The following is a 21,105-nucleotide window of genomic DNA, read 5'->3' on the forward strand; positions in this document are numbered from 1 at the left end:
GCGGGTATGAACAGCCTTCACATCGGAGGGCCCACGGGACGACAAACTCCGGGTGGCTCGCCGCCGACCGCTCCATCAGCAGCGACAACGACCTCCGCTCCGGGCGGCTAAACAGCAGCAGCGATGACCTCAGCGCAGACACTACTGCGACAAGGCCCTCGCCCACGTCCCCACTCGAGGGGCGAGGACAAGCTATCAAACCAAAGAGCCGGAGGTCAGTCCGCGTGTGGCACCGACGGTCTCGTCGGCGGAGAAACCTTCTCCGGCTGCCACCACCTCAACACCGACGATGGCAGCCACCTGCCCGCCAGCACCGCCCCAAAGTGCACTAGCAGGTCCCCACTCATGTCCTCCCGGATGGGCTAGCACCGACCTCCGCACAGAGGCGTCGTGCCAGAGTGGGGACAGGACAATCCAAGAACACGAACGCCGCCCTAGCGGCGTGCGACGTCTTGGGCGGTCCTCCGGTGCGCACGACGCAACAGACGCCCCACGGTGGGCGGACAGCCCCGCCCCGCCCAGGCGGTGGGAGGTGGCACCGGAAGCAGCGCCAGAGCCAGCTGAGCCAGCTAGCCAGGCATGCTAGAGCTGACGACGGTTGCAGCCGGATGGCCCCGCGTTGCCAAAGTCCACCCCCTCTGCCAGGCCGGTGAGCGCCCTCTCCTGTGAATGCTGAAGGAGGAGGTGGCCCGCCGGCCCATGCGGGAGGTGGAACCCCGGCTCGCCTCGCCCTCCGCCATAACAAGGATGATGAAGATCCTTGAAGCTGAGGGCGGGGCAAAGGCCGCAGCCCGGCTTGCTTCTCCCCACCATCGAACCTGTTGGTGACCATCGGTGAGGGAATGTAGTCGGGCTGCCTGATGAAAATCCTTGAAGCCGAGCGATAGCTGAAGGGTGCCCACCTCCGTAAGGTTGCGCTCCTCCAACAACAAGAGAAGGCAACGCGGGCGCTCCCCATCTGGGGGCTCGGAAGGTGGAAGGATGCGATGCATGAGGGAAGTGCGAAGACATGGCTACCACCCGGAGGGTCGATCCCTTTTTAAAGGCGGCTCTCCCCACTCGCGTCCTCAGGCATCACGGACTAAGTCTTCACTGACGTGCCCCATGGTCATCCCCCTACGACACGGGGGCTGGGTCCCACGCGTCATGCAAGTTGGCCCGGGACAGAAGAAGCCAAACCGCCGCGCGCGGAGCGTGTAACCGCCCCGCGGTTACAAGCACTCCTCCACCCTCGCCGAAACCGACGGTTGAAAGGGCGGACCGCCATGCAGGTGGCATGCAACCGCACCACGGAGACGCACCTCTTCGATTTCGACGCATCCAGCATGGAGGCCCAGGCCCACACGTCATGTAACCGGTGCGCCGGTTACTACGTGCGAAAAACTGCACCACCACTTGCGCCAATGTCGCGCCTTCTCGACTGCGGAACCGGTGCCGCGACTCGAGACAACCCTGCGCATGGCCCAACAGTGCCAACCGAGCACATCAGTCACGGGTCAGTCAGCCGCGGGAGGAGGCGCGACGGTCGATATGGCCAAAAGTGGGCCGACAGTAATGGCGGCAGCAGGCAAGCGGAAGCAGCAATCAAATCGTCTACAGGCTCACGTCCCCTCCTGGAGCAACAGGGGAGCCCTCTCCCACGGCGTGAAGACGACGCGCCCGTGTTCTCTCCCTCGAACGGCTCGGGCAACGGCTGCCCCGCGAACCACCCGTCCCGTCACATTAACTTCGCGGCAGGGCAGGCGACACCTTTGGCAGGCGAAGCGGGCGACGTTTCACCTCCGCCATGATGACCGCATCAAAAAAGATGCGCCACATCGTTTAAATCCATATCCTTTTCTTCTTCCCCTTTCTCTCTCTTGTTACAGGGACCGGGAAAGGGGATATTTCGAAAGGGATCCTTCTCCGCGAAGGAAGCGGGCCTCGAGCCCTCCTACTGATCAGGGGTTTGAAGGCTGGCCCCTCGGAAGGGTTCGACAGCCGCCCCAGAGCACTCAGGCTTTAGGCTCATTACTGATCAGAGGTTCGAAGGCTGGCCCCTTGGAAGGGTTCGACAGCCGCCTCAGAGCACTCGGGCTCCGCGCCCAATACTGATCAGGGGTTCGAAGGCTGGCCCCTCGAAGGGTTCGACAGCCGCCCCAGAGCACGCAGAGTGAGGGATGACTCTGGGTACGTCCGATACATGGCTGAGGCTCGAGCTATGCTTCCGAGGTACCCTAGGACATTTCCGAGACCAGCAGGAGCGATTTTGTAACAGAGTCCCATCAGAGGGAGGCATCGAACCCTCAGACCCTATCGAACGGGACCAGGTCCGACAAATCACCTGTAGATACTTTTGGAGCGCGCCTCTGGGCCACTAGCCGACCCTTATCGAATGGGGCACGGGCGTCCACTCGGATCACCCATTAGCAACTCACTGGAAACACCATGTTCGGCGCCCTTCGAGGGCAACATGGCGCTTCCCCCCCTCCTCCTTGCGGAAAGGCGACGAAGGGGCGTATGATAAAAGCCGAGTTAGTCCTTGATCGTCCTTTCGCTCTGTGCGGAGGCTCGGGGGCTGCTCCCGCAAATCCGGCTCCGATCAAACCGTTGACAGCGTCAACAAACCAGCCTGAAAACTCGGAACCTGACCATGCACCCGGACCACGATCAGATCGCATGAGAGAACAACCAGACCGGCCAAGGCATCACGGAAGGCATTAAGACCTCGGAGGAGTCAAACCACTCCTCCGAGGCCTTGGGGGCTACACCCGTCGGAACGAAATGTAACCGAAAAAGGCTGGTCCCCTTGCTAAAAAGTGCGACAAAGCCTCCAAGCGAGTACCAACACTCCCTTTGAGGCTCGGGGGCTACTGTCGGGTACCATAATTAGGGGTACCCCCAACACTCGTAAACTCGGCTGGTAATCACCATCAGCGCAAACTGCAGAGGCTGATGGGCGCAATTCAGGTCAAGGCTTCGTCAACTCAAGGGACGCAATCTCGCCTCGCCCGAGCCCAGCCTCGGGCGGGAACAGTAGCCCCAAACGGATTCATGCCTCGCCCGAGGGCCTCCTCAAGCAACGGGCGCTCCCTCGACTCGCCCGAGGCCCAGCTCGGGCAGGCTTCGCGGTGAAGCAACCTTGGCCAGATTGCCTCGCCAACCGACCGTATCGCAGGAGCATTCAATGTGAGGATCGCCTGACACCTTATCCTGACGTGCGGTCCTCAGTCAACAGGGCCGAAGTGACCGCAGTCACTTCGCCCTTCCACTGACTGACCTGACAGGAAAGCAGCGCCGCCTGCCCCGCTACGACTGCTGTGCCACCCGCCAGGGTGAGATTGACATCAGCTGAGTCCAGCCTCAGGCGCCACAAGAAGCTCCGCCTCGCCCGACCTTGGGCCTCGGCCTCAGGAGAAGTCTCCGCCTCGCCCGACCCCAGGGCTCGGCCCCCGCCTCGGCCTCGGAAGATGGACTCCGCCTCGTCCGACCCCAGGGCCCGGCCTCAACCTTGACCTCGGGAGGAATCGCGTCCTCGCCCGACCCCGGCCTCAGGAGGAGTCTCCGCCTCGCCCGACCTTGGGCTCGGACCGACCACGCCGCAAGGAGTACATCATTACCCTACCCCTAGCCAGCTCAGGCTACGGGGGAACAAGACCGGCGTCCCATCCAGGCTCGCCCCGGTAACAAGTAATGATGGCTCCCCGCATGCGTCTATGACGACGGTGGCTCTCAGCCCCTTACGGAAGCAAGGAGACGTCAGCAAGGTCCCGACAGCACCGACAGCTGTGCTTCTACAGGGCTCAAACGCTCCTCCGACGGCCACGACACCATGTACACAGGGCCCTAGCACCTCTCCGATAGCCACATTGGCATGTACATAGGGCTCCGGCTTCTCTCTGCCGGACACGTTAGCATAACTACTACACCCCCATTGTATACCTGGACCCTCTCCTTGCAACTATAAAAGAAAGGGCCAGGGTCCTCATACGGGAGGGTGGTCGCGCGGGACTCTCTCTCTCTCCCCCGCGAATGCTTGTAACCCCTACTGCAAGCGCACCCACTCTGGCGCAGGATAACACGAAGCCGCGGTTTTCCCCCTTTGTGTTCCGTCTCGCGCCAACCCATCTGGGCTGGGGCACGCGGCGACAATTTACTCGTCGGTCCAGGGACCCCCAGGGTCGAAACGCCGACAGTTTCCTATTGCATGCGCACAAATTTAGGATGACAAGAATGTGAGTTGAAAGGAAATGGATTGGCATTCATGGAAACAAAAATATGATTTTTAAATGCTTTATTTCGTCCATAAAAATATAATCTCTCCAACAGCCATGCAGTTAGGCTCATCAGAACCAGTTTATGATATATACTAATACTAATTATGCTATATGTCGAAGGTATTTATACATTGTGGTACACTACGTAAAAATCAACAAACGTTTACATAAAATGTGAATAGAAATATCATAAACATACAAAAGATGAAAGGAGCCATGAACTGATAATGTATCATAAAAACCTATTGATGTTGGCATAAATATGTAAACAAAATCGCATAAAAACATAGCAGTCGATCCGCCACCGCTCGCCGCCTAGGGAAGTCCGTCGTCGTCGTTCACGCCTAGGGAAGGTCAGCGTCGTTGCGGGAGGTGTTACGCCAGTGGGCGCCACTCCAGGGGGCGTGCCTCCGGGGAGCCGCCATCGTGTGTGCGCCTCTAGGATCCGCCACCGCGTGCGCTCCTCCATGATCTGTCGACGACGCGCTCCCTCAGGGCCACCATCGGTGCTGTCGAAGCCTACCGCGGCTTGCATAACCGCCGACACCACCGGGCCTAGGGTGCGCCACCGTCGCTCGTCTGGTTAGGGAGGACCATTAGCGCTTTCCAGCCTGCCTCAGGAGCATCACCGTCGCTCGATCCTGGGGAGCGCCAGCGCAGGTCGCCAGCCTCGGCGCGCCACTACCGCTGGCTCCCCTCCCCCCGGATCACCGCTGCTTGCACGCTCGAGGAAACCACCGTCACCGCTCGCTCGCCCGAGGGAACCGCCACCCCCGCTAAAACCTAATCCCTAGTGGCCTGGGGGTGTTTTTATAGCCGCCCGAACCTGGTGTGGCTGAACCGGATGGCACCATTGAGCCAGTGCTTCCTCTAATAATTGGAAGCACAGGGCTCCTAATATACAAACACACACACACACAATATATATATATATGGATCAACGACAAATACAATTAGCTAGCTCTTGCCTATAGTATACACATACGTGTAAGTGTGAAGGTCGATCGTTGACGACGTGTCCCGACATTTACAGTCCTGTCCAGACTGTCTAGTACTTTGATGACGTGATGGTGTCACCACGATAGGAATTAGGTTTTCTGTATGTATTCTATTTTGAGTCTTGATTTGGAACAAACTTATATAAGTAGGCCAGTAGTTGCTTTGGGTTTATATTATGTGAGTAGGGTAGGAGAGGTTAGGCTGCTTGCTTACATGAGCATAATAGCAACACGTAGTATTATACAGTTAGGTCAACCAAACGAATACTATTTAGACTGATTAAATAACTAAGTACTATACTTAAGTATATATTTGAGGTCTAACCGTGTTGTCATCGTGTCATCTCAACATCCCTGCGCGCCACAAAAGCAGAGGCGCGATATATAGATTTATAGTATTACTAGGTGAGTGTTCGTGCATTGCAACATGAACATATAATACCACGATAACTTATATACAAAATGTGTGTTATACCATTATGAGAAAATGTTTCTTAATCCATTTGTGATCCTGGCCATACATAATTGTTTTTGTTATTTTAATCTAGTTGTTTCACCACTACATTGCAACCATCAGTATCATGCAAACTTCTATATATGCCATGATTTGCATGGCCTCGTCGTTGGAGAGCACGTCCCACACCTGCCGGAAGAAGTTCACTCGTACATCATCAGTCATCAGACACGCACCACTGTACGCTCTTGCTTAAACAAAAAGGCAAGTGTGTGTGTGTTTGCAAAGAGAATTAAAGGCAGCCAGGCACAAAAGCTACCCCGACGGCGGTGAGGATGACAAACTGGTCATTGTTGTCGGTCCTCCTCTGTGTCACCTCCGGCGCCGAGATGAAGCTACAGTCCTTGATACAGTAGTCATCGAACGCGTGCGACATGGCAAGCCCTGATGACTCTTGGCTGGGCTGCCAGATGAAATGCACCCCAGGCTCATCAACGAGGTAGTACACCTGACCGTTGCACCACCGAATGCGCTCCTCCTCTGCATACATCATGTTCTAGAACACTCACACAATGTCAGCAATAGCCGACGTCCTAGCGCATAAGAATTCATGGCCGGTCAGTAGCGACTTACGTGGTAGGTTGGGCTTCAGGTGGACGATGAGTTGGACGACCGTGATGGTGCCGTCACCGGATGCGGTGCCCAGAATAACCCATGAGTTGCCGACATTAGCGATGACCATGAGGTCCCCTGCTTGACGATGGACAACACTTTGCAGCCGCTCTAGACCGCATCCAAGCGGCGACTGTGCTAGAGCTTATCATCCACAGTGGCGCATGTGGCCATGTAGGACTGCTTCTAGAGGTCGAACTGGCAGCCGCTAAGCTTCTTCTCGCCGTCGATGAGTGACACCAACGCGAGCGCCTCCTGCTAGTGATGTTTGTTTGGGGTTTCCAAGTAAGAAACATGGATTCATCCTTGGAGTTGGTTTAAGAAAATGACTCACAAGTTAGATCCATGGAAAAAATATTAGGGAGAATAAATGCCACACATGCAAAAATGGAATTTAAGCTGAAACATTATTCAAACAAAAGAAATTGCATTCAAGGCTCTTCTTTAAATAGTACTCGCTCCATCCAAAAATATAATTCAAGAATCTCAGTGATACTTATCTACTACTATTTGAAGTATTGGAAATATAATATCACATATGCAAAACCGAGAGCTATTTACCAAATGCACTGAATCAAGTGCAGAAACATAAGAGCTATGTAATTTCTATGTAACTTTATAGATAATTTAGTAAAAGAAAAATAAGACAGTGTCAAACATGCCTGAGTTATCAGATTTGGGAGCTTGAAAAATGGAACCTTTAAGAGTGCAAATAATCAAAAAATAATGACGGTGGCTGCACCCACAAATTAAAGCCCCACATGCTAAAATGTTTTGGTAGTGCAATAAGCACCCAAAACAGAGGACGCATATCACATCACATCATGATTCATGGGAATCTCATCACCAAGGTTGGAAAATCCAATCCCTAATCCCCATGAAAGTTATTCAACGGAAGAAAGTAAGAAAACGCGGTAGTAGGATGGTTGCTCGCATGCTCCTGCCTTGGATTGTGCCAACGGATCCGCTACACTTGGTGTCCTATAAGATGACGCTGAGGTTGGTGCCCCTCAACACGGCGGGGTTACGGTTAACATAGTCACAACACACACACAAATCGACCTGATGAGCGAGCGTCCGTTATATACCTGGTACTGCTTGGCCTATACAAGTAGGGCCTTGGCGCCATGGCCAGCAAGGGCTAGTCACGAGCACGCTTAGGCATCACCTCATGCCTGTCGGGAATCTTGGCACGCTACAGCGACGCGAAGCTGCTGCTCTCAATCTTCTCCACCTCCAAGAAGCCTTCGATGATGCGCGATAGGCCCTGGATCGTGAACTCCTCACATTTGAGCGACGGGACCAGCGACGTCGGCAAGGCCATGGCCTCCACATCACGACACATCCATCGCGACAAATCCCTAAGACATAGTGTCAGCGTCGTCTTGTTGTGTCAGAGGTAGAGCGCCACTGCAGTCGCCCACGCCGACCACAACAGCCAGGATCTTGACCTTCTTCTTCTCATTGTCCTCGTCTCCTGCTGCCAATCGCTCCCTATTGTTGGAGATGAGGATCCTAGAAGCGTCCAGCAGCGTCGCGCAACCTGGCAGACCACGAGCTCCTCGCCTCTGGTGACATAGAGCGCGCAGGAGCTGGAGCTGATGTCGCAGGGTCGTAAGGACCGTGAGCTCCTCACCTTCGATGCCATAGAGTACGCTGAAGCCAAAGATGATGTCGCAGGGCCACTCCTCTTACACGCGCAAGCGCCGTACATGATGCTTGCAGTGGCCTCTAAAGAAGGAGATGATGTCATGGAGCTGCCAGAGAAGGGACGATTCTCCCCTCGTTGCTGCTTGCGGTGGCACGCTGATGGAGGAAGTGAGCAGGGGAGGTTGTGGACTGCGAGGTCCTTTGGCTCCTGCTCGCTACGCTCGACTGCTGCCCGCTCAACTGCTCCTTCTCATCTGAGGCTCGACCGAGATAGCCCATTTGTGAAGTCGCCGACGTCGCGCCGATGTTGGAAGGGAGGAGGGGAAGCTGTGGACTACGAGGTCTTCCAGCTCTCGATGAAGGAAGGAGGAAGGGTGAGGGTAGTTTTTGGATGGCTCTAGCGTCCGAAAAGTGCGGGTGAGGAACCGAGACGCGCATCGATTTATCTTCATCCTGCACGCTGAACCGAGAGAAGTGGAGGTCGTGGGGAGGGAGCTTGTGGAGTGGAGTTGAGCGGTTGAGGGAAGGGGATCTGTGGAGACGGAGGTTGCCACCGCGGAGAGGAAGGCTTGCTGTATCCTGTGGAAGACGCTGCTCTGCGCATTGTGCAAGGGTAGCAGGTGAGCTTACGGAGAGAAGTAGTAGATGTTTTTCCTATCGTAGATGTAGACATAAACACACATGTGGTATAGTGGTAGCTACTGCTCGCATTGACTTGAGGGTTGTGGGTTTAAATCCCCTTGTGACCATGTGTTTTTTATTTTAGCTAGGTGTGAGCTGTGCAGGGAATGGGAATGGGTATGGGCTATGCAAGGAGGGGGATTGTGAAAGGCAGCTAGGCGTGGGCTGGGCGAGGGAATGGGAATGAGTGTGGGCTGTGCAGGGAGGGGAGAATGGGAAAGACAGAATAAGGAATGAGAATGACAAGCTACCTTCCTGCATTAATAAGTAGTAGAGATTTCATGTTGACCGACATTCTGTTCTGTGAAATAATAGTTGTTTATATCTCAAAACAGATAGTAGAATCGTACTCAGTCAAACAATTTAAATTGATAAAGCTAACTAAAAGTATATTAATATCCATCAATTACTAAATAACTATTACCATGTTTCTTATAAGATATTGTTTAAGTTTATTTGAAGTCACACGTATTGCTAATATTTCTTTAGATTCAATAGACCTTAATGTGGTTTTTTAATCAGATCTAGAATTACGACCACTTCTTTTGGAATGGAGTTTTAGTATAGGTGGGGTTAGGTCGAACAACTCCAATAATTCTCTAAACAATTCTCTAAATCTTAAATTTAAAAAATAAACAGAAAAATACCTCTCCAATAATTCTTTAAATAGACTTGCTGAATTTATTTAGTTGCTATCAACTCTATTTACTCTTCACATTTAGCAACTCTATAGGAACTCCCTAAATGCAATTGATTTCAATTTCTTCACATTGGCGTTATTATTTTTTTCCTTTCCCACAAGGTGAGGTAGCAAGGTATGACACACTCTTTTTTCCACTTTCTACCACAGTGAGGTAGCTAGGTCAAACATGTTACACAAGTTTTTTCTTCACCGTCGAACCCTACTGCACCATAGGTTGCGCCACTGGACCACCACTCCTTCATAGATCATGCCGGCCAGCCTTTTCTCTTGTACGCTCGAGATCCTCTACTCTCAACTCTGCCATAAGCCAGATATCATGGGAGCCCTAAAGCTAGATTCAAAATCAAAATACTTTTTAAATATAAGCAACTAGTGGAGACTAAGTTATTTTTTTACTTCCGATAACTATTTAGCAATTTGGTAAATATAATTTTAGCAAGCTCTTTTTAGAGAACTATTGGAGTTGCTGAGCGAGACTATATGACAGTACTTTATTCACCATCATTACTTCGAACCAAACCCGACTTACCCTGCTAATTTGTTTAGGAGAAGGTAAAATACGAGTAAAGTATGTTGACGATCAGGAAGAAAAAGAGTACGTGCAATAATTAACATTGAAATAATCATATGGTATATATAGATCTTCTTGCATATACACCTACTGTTGCGCAATGTGCCTCGCTCACCTAGGGGCGGAAGGATTTGTGCTAAAAAAGATATTACAACCGCGCTTCTAGCTTCCATCAAGCCCTCCAGGGTGGCACTCGTCTCGCCTTGGCTATGACTCGGTGTTAAAATATAATATAAGATAATTATTCACCTCTGCATATCAGTTGAAGCTTTTAGGTTGGACTAGTGGTACATACAATTTAATATGATATCAAAGTCAAAGGTCTCGAGTTTAAATCATCGTTAGCGCAATTAAATAAAATAGTTGTTGCTCGTTTCTATATTCCACGTCAGACATCTAAAAGAGGCTCGACGTGAGGGAGAGTGTTAGAATATGATATAAGTGAATTGTTCAACTCCTCATATCAACTTAAGTTTTTAGGTTCTACTGGTTGATACATGTAACTTAATACTCAGCTCCCTGAACACCCCTAACAAGAGACGCCAAAACAACCTATCTATGCCTCCCTTCACAAGTTAGGGTGCTTACCATGTCGGCCTCCCTTCACAAGTTAGGGTGCTTACCATGTCGTCCATGCAGGCAACGTTAACCTGTTGGGACCAAGGACGGACTTAAGGAGGGACTGCTAGGACTATAGCCCTAGCTGTGGACTAAAATTTATAGGCACAGGTCTTGAGACCAACCTAAATATCCTTCTCTGTAACCCACAATACACCAGCCACGTTCGCATTCGACACACACGCACCATGGCACCGGTCTTGTCTCTGGCTGCGTCATAACCTTAGCTACCCAATGTCTAGCGCTCACGCTCTTCTCAGTCGCTGGCTCGTCGCTGTCTATCTAGCGGTCATCCTTCTTCTCCTTCATATATATCATAGCCATTTTTGGGGTGGCAGTGGCTAGTCGACCAGGTTGTGTAGTTCAAGGTACGAGCTGCCTGCCGCCAAGCCATCGGCATCATGGTTGGCTAGTTGCGAGGTACCGTTTCCTCTCCTCTTATCTTTAAGATCATCAATATTCAAGAATGAAAGAAGAAATAAAATGGATGATGAGTGGATGAACAATAGCATGCTATGTTGTCCCGAGCATGATATATTTGCAGACATTGAACACGAAAGGATTTTGAAGCGTTTTCAAGGCATAAGAACCCAGAAGATAAATTTGCCTTTCAACCGTAACTCATGCACGGTATCTATTGAGTATTGTATTTATTTGGTTTACATGCTTTTTGAGGTTTTAAATTATATCTTATTGCTTTGTCATACTTTCGTACCAAAATATTAGTCGTTTTAGATCTTGATTTTTATGTCTATGTTAAAATAGATGATAACGAATCTAGACACGTATATAAAACAACTACATTAATTATTGTATGAATCAACTAAAAAGGTAAAATAAATTAAATTTTAGGACGGAGGGAGTAATAAACATTGATTATAGCATTTAGTTCGGACTATTTTTGTGTCCTTATCTTGGTAGCCCCTTCTTTGATGTATTTCTGGATTTGCCACCGACGACACAAACTGATACGTAGGTATAGGCTACCTGGGTAGATCAAGTTCTTCGCTTGGCTTGTCCATTTTGACACGATGAACGCTCTCGAAAAATGTCTACGGGAAGAACCATCAAGCCCCTCAAAGAATCATCTTGCAGCGCCTGCAATGGCACCTTGGAAACAGGCGACTACAACTTTGCCTCTTGCTCGAGAGCTAGCGTGCCATATTTGGAGTTCGTTGCCTTCATACCCACCATCTTGGAGGGGCTAAGGGTCAGGTTAGACGTCGTGCGTATCACACTCTCCGGCAGATTTGGGAACTCCCGAATGCGATGACTTTCAATGCGGAGCGAGGACGCCTGAACAGCCGACGCGTAGGTACGTGCTACACGTGTGATTTTTCAATGCGGATGAGGCCTCAACGGCCGACGTGCTACACATGATCACATCAAAGAACTGGACAGGTGGACTTGCCGCTACAAAGAAAAGAAATACATACCCGGTTGTGGTGTGGTCGAGAAAATCTTTTGTCTAGGAATATAAGGTCTAAACTCTCTGTAACTGCTCTGTACCTACTAGCTCCGATTCTGCACCCTCCAGCTACCATATCGTCCAATAATTGGAAGCTTATCACGATAGTCGTACTCCTGTATGTCTATGTCAAAAGAGGACAGAGAATTGTCATAGATAAGATCTTTTCATCCATCTCTATACTATCCCAAAACGCTTGCTTAATTAACTTAGGACAACTATATACTAATATTACAAGTTACAACACATGTTGCCCCGCCCCAACCACGTTTTCTTAGCCCCCGGTTGGCAATGTGGCAGGGCATATGGAGCACAAGAATGCACGATGACAGGAGCTAGCTGTGGCAGCACCTTGTTAGGTGCTGATGACCCTAGCTTATAAATCTTACTATACAACAGAGGGCTATACGTTCGGAATTTTGGGACAAGGATGTCCATGACGACGAGGATGTTGGCTGTTGGAGCGAAGACGAGACACTACCATCGACTGTCTCCAAGCTATTGAAACGGAGGGAAAAAAGGTGAAGACCAAAGGGACTACCAAGGACGCGGGAATAACCATTTCACGGTCATGGCGAAGTCTACCAAACACGCCAGGCCGCGAAGGGGGATAACTTCTGCCGATGGCTTGAAGATTTGGAAAGCAGCAGAGATGACCCACGACGCCTACATTGGTAGACTTCGCTACAAGATGCGTCTATGTAACAGAGATTACCATCAGCATGGCCCACCTGTAAGTGTGGCTCGGGAGTGTATCAATTGCAGTGTAACCGAGAAATCTGTACTTGGTCATGTAATTACCCTGTTGTACAATGCATGGCAGGAATATAGTTGGTAGCCCAGGGCATTACGTTACTTATTATACTAACCCACGACTACCTTATAAATACTCCGGGCCTGTAACTGTCCGGACACGCTTGGTAATACAATCTCGCCAACAATTTGTCGCTTGATTGTGCTACTCGCTCCCCCTGTACCCGAGAGTTGGGTTACGGATTCCCGTGTCAACATTTGGCGCCCATCATTCGTGCTCCGAACAGCTGCCATGATGGTCGTAAGAAAGTGACCACCGGAACAACGTCCTCTCTGTACGACGCCTCCAGGGCAGCCCTCGCAGGCAAGAAAGGCAAGGCAGTCCTAGCAGACAACACCCTGCCAGCTGCAGTTGAGACTGACAAAATCGGTCCAGCAAACAACGAACACCATCGCAACGAAGACCCCCCACACACACCTGAGGACAACATCCACACATACACCGAAGAGATCCCCCTTGGAGACACACCACCACGTTTCCCACCCATGGGACCCACCCAGTTCAAAAGGACCAAGACGACTTCCAAGTCGGCGAGGACTAGGGTATCTCGTCAGAGGATCAACTTAAACTTCATAGCCTCCGCATCAAGGACAACCATCTCCAGAAGCAGAGGGAAGTCCTCATAGCCAAAAGGCAGCGAACAATCATGCAAGTCCAAATCAGGCAGCTAATCATGGAAGAGGAAGAAAGAGCGAAGGCGCTTGAACAAGAAATTGCCGAAATGCAGTACGAAGCCCCCCTCATCGTTAGCTTTTTGACGTGACCTACAATCGAAATAACTTTCAATACCAAAGGCCAACACAGGCGCATGTCGCATTCTAGGGGCTCAAGTACCTTGACGAGAGAAGTCCCCTCTCCGCGCAGCTTCAGGCTACTCCATGGCCAGTCAACTATAGAGCAGGGAAGTATCCCAAATAAAGCGGCAATTTAGATCCTAATAAATACACCATGATCTATCAAGTGGTCGTCGCATCTTCGGGAGGTGATAACTGCACGATGACCAAATCATTCATCATTACTCTTGAAGCTAAGGCTCAGCCCTCATGTGGTATTCAAGGCTACCACCCCTATTCATTGACTCCTGGAAAACTCTTTGTGACAAATTCTTGCTCAGTTTTTAGGGTTACAGACCCGAGACGGATGCCTTAGCCGAGCTCTCCCTCTGCAGGCAGCTGGAGAAAGAGACCCTGTGGGACTACTACAAGAAGTTCATATCGCTCAAATCACAGTTGCCTTCGGTCGATGATTAGATCATGATCCATTACGCGATAAACGGTCTTCACACAAGGTAGCTATATAGCCATTGCACAAGAGACCCTTCGCCAACTCTTCAGGAACTGTATTAATGCTTCGAGAAATATGCTCGCTCCGAACAGCTGTATCACGACAAGGTAGAGTTACAACGCAAACCAAAGGCAGGCTCACAGTCAAGCAAATCATGGACCCGGGACCAACAACAGGAATACCCCCATCAAGACCACGGTCAGCTGCAGCCCCAGGTCCACAGCATAGCTAACCAACAACAGGGCAGTGCCCCCTCCGCAACGTTACCCTTAGGAGAAAAGCCGCGGTGGAGGCGGGCCAAGAGGTAGAGGCCGAGGTCCGCATAAGCCCAAGAAATTTTTACTGCTTCTTCCACGACGAAGACTTAGACCATCCCACCAGGGACTGCCCGGATACCAAAGAAACTAAAGAGCGTATGGCCAGGGCTACCCCTGCAAACAACCAACGAGCCATCGCACATACTTATCAACCCCGCCAATACCATAATCCTCGCTATGGAAACGAACACCAATACCACACTTAGCATCAAAATTACAATCAGAGGGCTCCACAACACCCATAGCTCCAGTACCAAGAAAGATCGACACTTCCACTTCCACCCCCACCACCTCCCCCAACAAACCAACAAGTCCGCCAACCACCCCCACCACCCCCAAAGTAAGAAGACAACTACATCAACCCTCCATCTAGAGGAGTAATTCACATGATCACCGGAGGGTCAAGCTCAAACTTCAAAAAATAATCACCAAAAAGAGATCATTTTCGAAGAGTCAACCACGTCGCTGTCACAGGATCCGTCATTCAAACGAAGTGGTCCCACGTTCCACTTACCTTCGATGCAAGAGACGTAGATCTCCGTAGTGCGCCCCATGCAGACGCCCTTGTCATTAGTTACAATGTGGAAGGCTGGGAATTACATAACGGCTCATCAGTAATGGGATTCAAGCTAACATCATCTTCCTGCATGCCTAGGTGACAATGTGCATCAACCACAACCTACTTCAGCCAGCCGACACCCCACTGTACGGCTTCAGGGGTAAAGGAACATTCCCACTTAACAAAATTGAGCTGCCACTCTCCCTCGGTGCAAATCCCAATGCAAGAGCAGAATAGGTGACCTTCGACATAGTCGATATGGTGTACCCATACAACGCCATAATGGGAAGGTGTCGGCGTTTCGACCCCGGGGGATCCCTGGACCGACGAGTAAATTGTCGTCGCGTGTCCCAGCCCAGATGGGTCGGCGCGAGACGGAACACGAAGGGGGGAAGAGACAGGCAAAAGGGGAATCCCGCGGCCTCCGTGTTGTCCTGCGCCCAGGTCGGGTGCGCTTGCAGTAGGGGGGTTACAAGCGTCCGCGAGGGAGAGAGAGACCGTCCGCCAGCCCGTTCTCCCGCGTGGCCAACCTTCTCGTACGAGAGCCCTGGACCTTCCTTTTATAGGCGTAAGGAGAGGGCCCAGGTGTACAATGGGGGGTGTAGCAGTGTGCTAACATGTCTAGCAGAGAGGAGCTAGAGCCCTAAGTACATGCCATCGTGGCAGCTGGAGAGGGTTTGGCGCCCTGTTCATGTGATGTCGTGGTCGTCGGAGGAGCGCTTGGGCCCTATGGAAGGACAGCTGTCGGGGCTGTCGGATCCTTGCTGACGTCTCCTTGCTTCCGTAAGGGGCTGATAGCTGCCGTCGTCATGGAGCACGCGGGGCGGCATCATTACTTGTTTACCGGGGCGAGCCAAATGGGACGCCTGTCTTGTTCCCCGTAGCCTGAGCTAGCTAGGGGTAGGGTAATGATGGCCTTCCCTGTGACGTGGCGGGTCCGAGCCTGAGGTCGGGCGAGGTGAAGGCTCCTCCGATGTCGAGGTTGAGTCCGAGCCCTGGGTCGGGCGAGGCGGAGTTCGTCTTCCGGGGTCGAGGCTGAGTCCGAGCCCTCGGTCGGGCGAGGCGGAGACCGTCTTCCGAGGTCGAGGCTGAGTCTGAGCCCTGGGGTCGGGCGAGGCGGAGTCCGTCTTCCGAGGCCGAGGCTGAGTCCGAGCCCTGGGGTCAGGCGAGGCGGAGTCCGTCTTCCGGGGTCGAGGCTGAATCCGAGCCCTAGGTCGGGCGAGGCGGGAGCTTCCTGTTGGAACTTGCTATCAGCCTCAAGAAAGCAAACAGGGGTGAACAGTGTGGACAGTAGGGTTACGCGTGAGATGGCAAATAGCTCTATTAACCAGGCCTCTCACGGGCACTGTGCGGGGGTATTTATAGGTACCTGAACGCCCAGCGCCCTGTGTTAAGGACGCATGTGCCCTCAGCTACCTAGGTTATCCCCAGAATATTCCCATAAAGCAGGGTTACAGACTGTAATTACAGGGATGCCTTTACAAATTAGGCCCGTAACACGCGGCGGCCACGCAGGGCCCGTTACAATGGGCCGGATCGCACGTGGGCCTCTGAGCTGGATGAGGCCGCACTATGGGATGCCTTCGTCGCCGGTCTTCGTCTGGTGGCGATCGAAGCGAAGGGTGTCCCTGCCTGCTTTGTCTCTGTCAGAGCAGCGGCTAAGCAGCGGAGACTTCGAGCGAAGGGTGGCGTTTCTGCCTTCGCTCCAACATCTGCCCTCCGAGGGACCAGTTCGACAAAGTCACCTGGTGCCGAAGACGTCGCTAGATGGCGGAGACGCTGCCCTCGCTCGAAGTGGTTCCGCGGGGGTTTTTGATGTGACCGTTGATTGACCGCGTACTGTTGGATTGCGGGTTTCCCGAAGCGCCGCGCTCTGTTGGATTGCGGGTTTCCCGAAGAGCCGCGCCCTGCCTATAAAAGGGGGCGGGGGCCGGCGCTTTTTGAAGTTTACTTTCCGCGCTCCGCGAAAACCCTAGCCGCCCGCCGTCTTGCTGCTCGTCTGCCCGCCATGCTCTTGTTCGCCGGAGATCTGACGCGAGTGAAGCAGACTGCCCGCCGCCACCGATGGTACGTAGCGATGCTGTCTTCCTCTTCTTCCGCTGCTGCTACGCCGCCGGCCGGTTCCTCGTCGCCGGCCGCCGCCTCGTCGGAGGAGACGCTGAGCAGTTTGATGCCGGAGGAGTTGCACGCCGGCGATTCTGTTGATTTCGGCGTGTCGCGAATGTCGTCGACCCGCGTGGAGGATATGCAGCGGTTGGGCTACTTCGGCGGCGGAGTTGCCCGTGCCCCGGGGACGGAGAAAGTCCCCGAGCCGGAGGGCGAGTTGGTTGTTTTCGAGGCGTTTTTCGCCGCCGACCTCCGCTTGCCTGCGCATCGGTTTGTTGGCGAAGTCCTGCGCAGGTTCAACGTGCAAATACATCAGCTGACGCCGAATGCCGTGGTGGCCCTGTCGAAGTATGTCTGGGCGACGACTTCGTACGGCGGACAGCCATCGGTCGAAGTTTTTGCGAAGCATTATTGTTTACACTGGCAGAAGAGGATGATCGGGGACGAAGTTGCTCAGTTTGGGTCCTGCACATTCACGCCGAAGACCGGGAAGACCACGATGCCAGTAGTCGAGTTGGTCCCTTGCGCCCGCAACAAGTGGGGCAACTGGAATGAATTTTGGTTTTACGTTGCTGAGGGTACCGTCGAAGGCCACGAGGGACTTCCCGTGTCCGAGATGTGCTCTCATTTTTACTCGGCGTACCCGCCCTTTGAAGTGGCAGAGGATGATGTGGACGAAGGGGCCCTTCGGTGTGCCGCCGGCCAGAGCAGTGGGCGCGACTTGGTTGAAGAGTTTGTGGCGTACGGGGTATGGCCCATGGCGCATGGTTGGGCGTTGGGCGAAGTATGCCCTCGCCAGATGCCTTTCCGTGGTGGAGAGATGGTGCGGAGTCCCGCCTTCGCGCTAAATCTGCGAAACTGTGATCTGGCCGCCTTTATGCGTGAAGCTGAGGATGAGGCGGTGCGGCTTGTTGGGCGTTATGTGCCGAGGACCGAGGGCCAGCGCAGCTGGGAGATCCGCGGGTCGAATGACCGTTTGAATAGGGTCTTCGAATTGAACCAACTGCCATATGACGGCTATCCTGGTCAAGACGACGCGGACCGCCGGGGGAAGAAACCGGTGGTGGAGACTAAAGACGACCCTGCGCCGGCGGCCGCCCCATCCTCTAAGAAGAGGAAACTAGGTACTGCCATGGGAGGACTTGGGGTTTCCGATGGGTTTGCTAGAGAGTTGATGAGGACATGCGCGGCCTCGGGGGAAAGGATGTCTTCGCCCGAGCTCCGGGAGTCTTCGGCTCGGATGCTGAAGGTTACCGGGGGTTGCTGGCCTAGGAATGTTCCTATCCCCCGCGCGGCCAGCGGGGACGTTTTTACATCTCGCATGGTTCGCAAATGGAGAGTTTTTCCTTACGGGCGGAATATTGCTGCTGTTGTGTCGGCAGTGATGGACAAGGATCGCCAGGGGGCTGCACAAAAGCGGCAGGCGGCTATCAGGATTGTTGAAGCCAGGCCAAAGAGGCAAAAGCGGGGGTCAGCGAAGGCTGCGGCCCCCGGTGGAGGCAAGCCGCCGCTGGCGGCGAAGTCAGGCGTCCCTGCATCTAGCAACGCGCCAGAGGCAGCGGCGGGCGCCGGAGGCTCCAAACCGGCGAAGGCTGTGCCGCCGCTCAGCAGGGTGGCGGAGGCCGCGAAGGCGGCCCGAGCGTTGCCGTCGGCAGGCAAGCGTGTCGCCGACTTCGCCACCGACATTTGTGTGGAGGACTATCTTGGTGGTAAGTCGCTGGCTTTTTTTTTTAAATTTCGTTGGTGTGTTGCAGGGTCGGACGAGGGCCAGCTTGCTACAGTTGCGCCTGCCGCGGCGATCGCGACGACAGCCATAGTGCCGAAGGCGAGGGGCGAGGCTCTTGGCTCCGGAGGCGAGGTGTCGGCCCTCGCGGTTGTCAGGGACGAGGCGGACGCAGCGACCCACCGGCTGAAGGAGGTGACGGAGGAGCTGAGTCAGGTCCGCTGAGCTATACTCTCTCCCCCCCTTTCTTTTGGGGCAACGACCTTATGTGTGCTCTGCAGGTGGCTGACTTCGCCAGCCGTACTGCGTCGGGGGCCCTTACGGCAGCTGTGTCTGCCGAAGTCGAGAGACTTCGGACGCAACATGCTGACGCTGTCCGTGAGAAATCAGCCTCCGACAGCAAGTGTCGTAAACTGACGGACAAGGTGGCCGCGTTGGAGAGGGAGAAGGCTGACCTCCGGCGCCAACTGGCGGCGGAGAGGAGGGAGGCCAACGAGGCCATCGCCAAGGAGCAGGCTGCGCAGGCGGAGGCCAAGCTGGCACGGGCGGAGGGCAATCTTGCCAAGGAGCTCGCCGAACATCTGCAAGAGCGGCTCACCGCCGTGGAGAGCCGCGCGAAGGGGGCCGAGGCCGCGATGCGTGCGGAGGCCGAACGGACGCGCACGCAGCTTATGGATACATATCGTGAGCTGGGTGCGCGGACCGGTGACTTCGAGGTGCCGGACCGAGAGCCCGGGCTTCGTTGTCTGCAATGGGTGCAGGAGGAGCTGCTGGAACTCCCCGCCGTCGTGGGGGGGCTTATGTCGTACGCCTCCCTGGTCACCTGCGAGGGGGCGATGAACGCGCTCTCCCGCGAAGGGTGCCGGCACTTCGAGGTCTTCGACCAGGCGGATGAAGATTTTGATCGAGATATCTATAATGTTGAAGACCTCGTGGTGAAGGATTCTGCCGGGGCCCTCTACGACCGGATGTGGGGTCTGCACGGTCACGAGGTGGTCAGGGAGCGGGCGGAGACGGCGATGGCTCAGGTAACATTTTTGTTTGTTTGGCGTTTGTTGGATGTGGGGGGCGCGTGTGTTTGCTGAATTTTGCGTGTTTTGGCTTAGGCGTTGCGTGGCGAGCGGGTGGACGACTTCGGGGCGTTGAACAGCGCGCTGCCTGGCCCGGAGCCGACCCCTGCGAAGTCCGGGGTCGCCCTGGAGCCAACCCCGGAGACCGCGGAAGACGCACCAGATGCCCCCACATCCGCAGCGGTCGGCGAAGACCTGCCCCCGAAGGTGGCCGAAGGCGCACCTGATGCCCCCGCGGCGGCTGTGCCGAGTACTGAAGATCCCGCGGCGGTGGCGGCGGAAACGACAGCGGAAGCAGCGGCGGAGCCAAAGGCGGAGGCTTCCGCGGCGCCAGGGCCTTCGCAGGTGGCATAGTGGGTGTAATAGGGTTGGGGAATTTTGGATATGTTACTTAATTTTGGTTGCTGCGCAGGTTCAAGATTTTGGGCCTGCGCACGCAACCGCTACTGCTAAATTTTTGGCGGCTTCGACCGCAGAAGGTGGTAATGAATGTGGTGGATCTGGATCTGAATTTTCTGAGTTTTTTGATGTTGCTGATTCTGGGAGCTCGGTTGAGTGGACTGAGGAGTCGTCGGAGGAGGATTTGGACTATTTCGCGGCTCTGGATGTGGCTACGGCGGAGACCTCGCCGCACGCTGCGGACGCGCAAGATGTGCCAGGTCCTAGCACCGGGCGCCGACGGCGAAGGGCGGTTGCAAAGCGTAGAGTTAGCACGGAGGAAAGGTCTCGGCTTCGTGTGAGTAGGGCTGGTCGGCAGGAACTGTTGTCTTTGCCGGCCGCCGCGAGTACAGGGGAAGGGGAACTGCGAAGTTTTTTTGCGGGTGAGGAGCTTAGGATAATGTTATTTAATTATAGGGAGATGGGAATTATTCCTAAGGTTGAGCCGATGTAGAGTGTGGCGCCCTCGCGGGTATATGTGTAAAGGCTTGTACGATGAAGTTGCGTGCCCTCGCTTGCCTGTGCCTGCGGAGGCGTTATGTACTTTGTCTGTTTTGTTATGTTGTGCTGGTGTGATTATAGTCGGTCTTAGCGCGGACGGTTTGATGCTGTCGTTTCTGCTTTTGTTGTACTAGTTTGGCTGCGCCTTTAAGCGGCTTCTGCGTGGATAGTCTTCGTGGTAGACTTCGGGTTTTTTCGCACTTGTTGTGCTAGTCCGGCTGC

At 53.6% G+C, this 21,105-nt stretch overlaps 1 pseudogene; it reads right to left on the bottom strand.

Annotated features, from left to right (window-relative positions):
• Window positions 1-7,509, bottom strand: part of LOC103655385 (probable protein phosphatase 2C 48) — a 32,207-nt pseudogene extending 24,698 nt beyond the window's left edge.
• Between the last annotated feature and the right edge of the window lie 13,596 nt (window positions 7,510-21,105).

Source organism: Zea mays, chromosome 4 (assembly GCF_902167145.1).
Source record: "Zea mays cultivar B73 chromosome 4, Zm-B73-REFERENCE-NAM-5.0, whole genome shotgun sequence".
NCBI lineage: Eukaryota > Viridiplantae > Streptophyta > Magnoliopsida > Poales > Poaceae > Zea > Zea mays.